We start from the raw sequence: 7,761 nt of genomic DNA, 5'->3' as shown, positions 1-7,761 counted from the left end.
AGTATTAAGAGGCATCGAGGGAAGAGGGTGTTAGTAGCCACTAAGTCGTGGGTCCTATAGATGATCTGGATTGCAGAAGAAACGGTGAGATTTTAGCTTCACAATCTTTCACATTATTTCAAAAAATATGTTAAAAGATAAATTCAGAAAAAAAAAAAGGAATACACACAAATCAATTTTGTTTCTATACATGAATAACAAGCCATCAAAAAGAATTTTAAAAAAACAACCCCAGTCACAATTCAAGGGGAAAAAAAAACTAGGAATAAATTTAGCCAAAGACATAAAAGACCTATAATCAGAATACTATAGGGCATTGATAAAGATATTGAAAACAGAAAAAATATATATATATCCTATACTCATGCATCAGGAAAAATATTTTTAAAATATTTTCTACTGAGCCCAAGAGCCTAGAAGCCCATGCTCCAAAGGAAGAAAGACCACTTCCAAGGGAAACCCACATACTGTAAATAGGAGTAGCCCCAGGACCACAACTAGAAAAAGCCCATGCACAACAAAGACCCAGTGTGGCCAAAAATAAAAATAAAACAAAAAATAACTTTTAATAAAAGTCTATCAACAAAAGAAAAACTAATGTGGACTTTATAAAAGATTCTACTCTATGGAAGACCTTATTCAGAAAACCAAGAGACAAAGCACATACAGTATGTATGCTCAGTTACTTCAGTCATGTCTGACTCTTTGTGACCCTATGGACTGTAACCTGCCAGGCTCCTCTGTCCATGGGATTCTCCAGGCAAGAATACTGGAGTGGGTTGCCACACCCTCCTCCAGGGGATCCTCCCAGCCAAGGTGTCAAACCCGCATCTCCTATGTCTCCTGTATTTGCAAGTGGGTTCTTTACCACTAGTGCCGTTTCCAAAACACATGTCTGAAAAAGGATCTGACTCAAATTATACCAAACCACCTCTTTAAAATTTGGTAAACATTGAAATACACACCTGGCCAAAGACGATAGATAGTAAATAAGCATACAAGAGTACACTCAAGATGCTGGTGGAATGCATGTACAGTCAACTTTGGAAGACAGTTTGGCACTTTTCTCCAAATCTAAACAGTCTCACCTCAGGATCCAAGAAGTGTACCTCTTGTATTTAGACAACTGCTTTGCAAAACTGTGAAATAAAAACTAGCATCAAGTAATGTGCAAGAGCTCTATCCATAATAGTTAAAAACTTAAAGATATCAGGATGTCCTTCCATAGATGCATTCTTAAGTAAATTAGGACACAGACATGTCAAGGGGAGCACAATACAGCACACCCAAAATATGCACATTTGACAAAATGATTATTTTGGACTGATTAATTAAAAAAAAAAAAAACAGCAGCACCAGGAGAATCTTGGAAAACCAAGTAGAAATGCCATTTTATGAAGCAGATTTACACTTATTAAAGATACCTCCATCTATAAGGGTGTGTCCCTCTCTGGAACAGGAACTTCATGATGATAAATATCAAGAAAAGCTTGTCTAAGCTGGATGTTAATCTGCAAAGCCACCATACCCTTATTTACTGTGATTCACCTCATAAATTCCCTTAAATGTCTTTTTCCATTCCCTAACCTCCTTCTTTCATTTTTAGTTGATGATAGTGCTTAAGGTAAAGTCTTGGACCAGTCCTGGAATGCATAAGTCAAGAGATACCAGGAGTAACAGGCAAACTTGGCCTTGAAGTACAAAATGAAGCAGGACAAAGGCTAACAGAGTTTTGCCAAGAGAATGCACTGGTCATAGCAAACACCCTCTTGCAACAACACAAGAGAAGACTCTACATATGGACATCTCCAGATGGTCAACACTGAAATCAGATTGATTATATTCTTTGCAGCCAAAGATGGAGAAGCTCTAAACAGTCAGCAAAAACAAGAATGGGCTCTGACTGGAGCCCAGATCATGAACTCCTAACTTCAAAATTCAGACTTAGGTTGAAGAAAGTAGGGAAAATCACTAGACCATTCAGGTATGACCTAAATAAAATCCCTTACAATTATCCAGTGGAAGTGACAAATAGATTTAAGGCATTAGATCTGACAGACAGAATGCCTGAAGAAATATGAATGGAGGTTCATGACATTGTACAGGAGGCAGTGATCAAGACCACCCCCAAGAAGAAGAAATGGAAAAAGGCAAAATGGTTGTCTGAGGAGGTCTTACAAATAGCTGAGGAAAGCAGACAAGCTAAAGGCAAAGGAGAAAGGAAAGATATACGCATTTGAATGCATAGTTCCAAAGAACAGCAAAGAAAGATAAGAAAGCCTTCCTCAGTGATCAATGCAAAGAAATAGAGGAAAACAATAGAATGGGAAAGACTAGAGACCTCTTCAAGAAATAAGAGATAGCAAGGGAACACTGCGTGCAAAGATGGGCACAATAAAGGACAGAAATGGTATGGACCTAACAGAAGCAGAAGATATTAAGAATAGGCGGCAAAAATACACAGAAGAACTATACAAAAAAGATCTTCGTGACCCAGGTAACCACAACGGTGTGGTCACTCACCTAGAGCCAGACATCCTGGAATGTGAAGTCAAGGGGGCCTTAGGAAGCATAACTACAAACAAACCTACTGGAGGTGATGCAATTCCAATTGAGCTTTTTCAAATCCTAAAAGATGATGCTGTGAAAGTGCTGCACTCTATATGCCAGCAAATTTGGAAAAGTCAGCAGTGGCCACAGGACTAAAAAGGGTCAGTTTTCATTCCAATCCCAAAGAAGGGCAATGCCAAAGAATGTTCAAACTACCACACAATTACACTCATCTCACACACTAGCAAAGTAATGCTCAAAATTCTCTAAGCCAGGCTTATACAGTACGTGAACCATGAATGTACAGAGGTTGAAGCTGGATTTAGAAAAGGAAGAGAAACCAGAGATCTAGTTGCCAACATCTGCTGGATCATAGAAAAAATAACAGAATTCCAGAAAAACATCTACTTCTGCTTTATTGATTATGCCAAAGCCTTTGACTGTGTAGATCACAACAAACTGTGGAAAATTCTTAAACAGATGGGAATACCAGACCACCTGACCTGCCTCCTGAGAAATCTGTATGGAGGTCAAGAAGCAACAGAATCAGACAAGGAACAAGGGACTGGTTCCAAATTGGGAAAGGAGTACATCAAGACTGTATATTGCTACCCTGTTTATTTGACTAATATGCAGAGTACATCATGTGAAATACTGGGCCTGATGAAACATAAGCTGGAATCAAGATTGCTGGGAGAAATATCAATAACCTCAGATACACAGATGACACAACCCTTATGGCAGAAAGTGAAGAGGAACTGAAGAGCCTCTTGATGAAAGTGAAAGAGGAGAGTGAAAAAGGCTTAAAACTCAATATTCAAAAAACTAAGATCATGTCATCTGGTCCCATCACTTCACGACAAATAGATGGGGAAAAAATAGAAACAGTGAGAGACTTTATTTTGGGGAGGCTCCAAAATCACTGCACATGGTTACTGCAGCCATGAAATTCAAAGATGCTTGCTCCTTGGAAGAAAAGCTATGACCAACCTAGACAACATATTAAAAAGCAGAGACATTACTTTGCCAACAAAGGTCCATATAGTCAAAGCTATGGTTTTTCCAGTAGTCATGTATGGATGTGAGAGTTGGACTATAAAGAAAGCTGAGTGCTGAAGAACTGATTCTTTTGAACAGTAATGTTGGAGAAGACTCTTGAGAGTCCCTTGGACTGCAAGGAGACCAAACCAGTCCATCCTAAAGGAAATCAGTCCTGAGTATTCATTGGAAGGACAGATGCTAAAGCTGAAACTACAACACATTGGCCACCTGATGTGAAGAACTGACTCATTTGAAAAAACCCTGATGCTGGGAAAGATTGACGGCAGGAGAAGGGGATGATAGAGGATGAGATGGTTGGATGGCATCACTGACTCAGTGGACATTAGTTTGAGCCAGCTCTGAGAGTTGGTGATGGACAGGGAAGCCTGGTGTGCTGCAGTCCATGGGGCTGTAAACAGTTGGTCTCGACTGAGTGAGTGAACTAAACTGAACTTGCACCATTTCAGGAAGTGACTCAGTTTTCCCAGGTATCTTTCAAGTATACACCAATGCATGGCATATATTAAACCTCCGATTGTTTTTCTCCAGTTCATCTCCCTTTCATTATGAGGATCTCAATAAAGAACATCAAAGGGTAGAGGGAAAATTATCTTTCCTTTCATATAATGCAACACAGTAGTATTTAGAGATACAAAGGAATGAACCACCAACCCATTTATAAAAAAAAAAAAAAGCATGAATCTAACACTTACATTACTAAGTGAAGCAATCCAGCCTCAAGTGCTACACACTGTACAAACTTATAAGACATTCTAGAAAAGGCAAAACAGACATGATAAACAGTTTATGGAATATGTGGCTGAAATATTTCACATGGTATTGTAATGATGAATACCTGCCACTGTGCATTTGTCTAAGCACATAGATTTTTGTTTTTAGAACCCAACAAATAAATTATTACCTATTCACATTTATTTATTTATTCCAGTCAAAGACTGGAATGCAGAATTTAACAAAGAATCGAACTAATTGAGAAATGTATGTAAAACTTCAGGACTTACCCTGGTGGTCCAGTGGTTAAGACTCCACATTGCCAATGCAGGAAAGGTGGGTTCAATTCCTGCTCAGGGACCTAAAATCCCACATGCCATATGTCACAGCCAAGAGATTAAAAAAAAAAAAAGGAATAAAAAGAAAAAAACCCACTCTTAGTGGTAGGACAAAATGAGCTGACCTAAGTTCACTGTGGAAATGAATGGAATCTGCAGGCCAAAGGCAAAATGTACCATGCATAAACAATGGGCTCTGTAAGTTCTTTCCTATGGGATGTTGCAGCTAACAGGACTGAAACTACTGTATCAGTCATCGAATGGAACAAGCACTGAATTTGATAAACGACAAGTAGTGGAAGCCAGGTTTCTTACCACTGGAGTGGGAAGTTACAGGCAGACAAAGGGAGAAGGTTACAATACCTGTGCCAAAACAGATTAGGTTGGAGTCATAATTATAAACTATCTTTAGCCTAATACAGAAACACATAGCTCCCTGTGAAAATCTTCATAATTGTGTGTATGCATAGTCTGGGATACATGCATATGTATTTTCATGCATTGTCTGCTAAGAATAGTAAGTTCTCATATGCAAGTTTTTATTACCATTCTCTAATAAAAAGGAATAAGTGTTCTTTTTTTATATAAGTGTTCTTTAAATATGTGGCTGATACTAGGACTGGGACCGTAAATATGTAAAGCAAGATAATCTTAAAATATGAGAAGAAGCACCAAAAAAAAAAAACCCATGAAAGCTGAATTACGTAAAATAAAAACAGGAGAGCATGGGAAAAGTTCTCAATAGCCAAAGCAAGAATAAACTAAGCAGTGTAATAACATAGTGCTGGATTATAACCAAAAGTGTAAAATAATTCTCATGTGTCCAAACTGGTTTAAAAAAAAGTTACATAGGTTTTATGAGTAGTGCTGAATAAAAATCTCTATGCAGAAAGACTCTAAACAATTGATACAGACACTCAGCTGTCCATCAAGTATGTGAAGGTAACTCCCCTCTCCTCAAGTGTGGATCCTGCATTATGATTTCCTCCTTAATAAGGCACACAGGATGGACATGGGGAAAATCAACAATAAAGGCAAATAAAAAATGTTGGCAAAAATGTACAGAAATTGGAACTCCAACTTTATTTGTGGAGATGTAAAACAGTGCAATCAATGTGTGTAAAACTTCAGCATTTTCTCAAAAATATAGAAATATAATTATCATATGTTTTGGAAGCTCCACTCCTAGATATACATAGAATTTAAAAAGAATTTAAAACAGTTGTTCAAATATAAAGTTGTATACCAATATTCATAGCAGCACTGTTCTCAACAGCCCAAGGTAAAGACAATGAAAATATCCACCAACAGATGAATGAATAAGCAAAATAAGGTAGATCCATCCATAAGATGCATTACTCTGCCATATAAAGGAATATAGTAAAATAGAGCCACAGCTGCAGAAAACAGTAGGGGGCTCCTCAAAACCAAACACAGAGTTAACATAGAATCCATCCATTCTGGTCCAGTAATACACCCAAAATATTTAAAACCAAGAACTGGAACAGATATTTGTATCCCATATTCATAGCAGCATTATTCACAGTAGCCAAAAGGTGGAAGCAACACAAGCGTTCAACAGATGAATGGATAAGCACAGTGTAGTATATGCGCAATGGAATATGATTCAACCTTTAAAAACAAGATAACTCTCACACATGCTCTAATGTGAATGAACCTTCAAGTCATTATATGAAGTTGAAACAAGGCCGACACAAATGGAAAAATGTTCTATGATTCCAGTTGAGATATCCATATAAGACAAATTCCAAGTAGAATAAGGTAGCCAGGGATTGAGGGTGGTGAATGTTTAATGGTTACAGTGTCACTTAGGGAAAAGGAAAAGATTCTGGAGATAAATGGTGAGGATATTTTTACAACATGGGTGCAGTTATGCTATAGAAGTGCATACTTAAAATGACTCAAATGATAAATATTATATGTTTGTAATCACAATTAAAAAATGATACAGGTTACAACATGGAAAGCACTGAAAACATCCTCAGTGAAAGAAGTCACACAGAAAAAGCCATGCAGATCATAGTCATCTTGTCACTTTAAATCCATGAAAGTTTTTGACATGAGGGAAAGCCCCAGTGGTGGTCCCAGAAAAAGAAAACTGCATTAGAATGGAGAAAGACATTTGCACAAAGTTTGGGCAGCTGACGCAAGTTGAAGTGGTCCTACGGATAGGATTGTAATGTAGACACCATAACTACCCCCCATTTGGGGGTTATGGGCTGGTTCCCTGAGAAAGTGACCCTATTTTGGGTAAAACACATTGCATTTTTCGGTGTGAATATAGAAAACTTTGCACCACTATTTAAACTTGAAGCTTTTGAAATTTTACTAGAAAATTTCAGTACAACCATGTAAGTCACATGCCAGAAAATCAGAGATGGCATCAAACATTACAAAAGAGTCCAAGACTTAACCAGACCAAATTCAACTAAAGTAGTGATGCTAATTGCCTCGTAGTAGTCCACATGGTATCAAAAGTCACCGTAGGAAGAGTAGCCACCATGCCTTGGGTGCTGAGGATGGCCCTGATGGATCTGAAACTGAGATGTCTGAATTCTAGTTTTCCATGTAACACTGCACCAAAGCAGCTGTCAGAACTGTAAAGTGAATTCAGGGACTTCCCTGGCAGTCCAGTGGTGAAGATTCTGCACATCCACTGCAGGGGGTCCGGGTTTGACCCTCAGTCAGGGAACTAAGATCCAACATGCTGAGTTGCATGGCCAAAAAATAAATCAGTAGAACTGCAAGATCATGTGTGATTCTCTACACTAATAATGAACTATCAGAAAGAGAAATTAAGAAAAGAATCCCCAGTACAATTGCATCCCCCCAAAACTAGAAATTTAACCAAGGACTTGAAAGAGCTGCAAGCTAAAAACTGCAAGACCCGGTGCTCAATTAAACTGAACAGATATGAAAAGACATCCCATGCTCATGGGTGACAATACCATTAAAATCTCCATTCTAACCAAAGTAACGTACACATTCATGCAATCACTACCAACATCTCATTGACATATTTCACAGAAACAAAAACAATGTTAACATCCGTGTGGAACCACAAAGGACCCAGAAGAGC

Source organism: Cervus elaphus, chromosome 24 (assembly GCF_910594005.1).
Source record: "Cervus elaphus chromosome 24, mCerEla1.1, whole genome shotgun sequence".
Classification (NCBI taxonomy): Eukaryota; Metazoa; Chordata; class Mammalia; order Artiodactyla; family Cervidae; genus Cervus; species Cervus elaphus.
Note: the sequence above shows the minus strand (reverse complement) of the source record.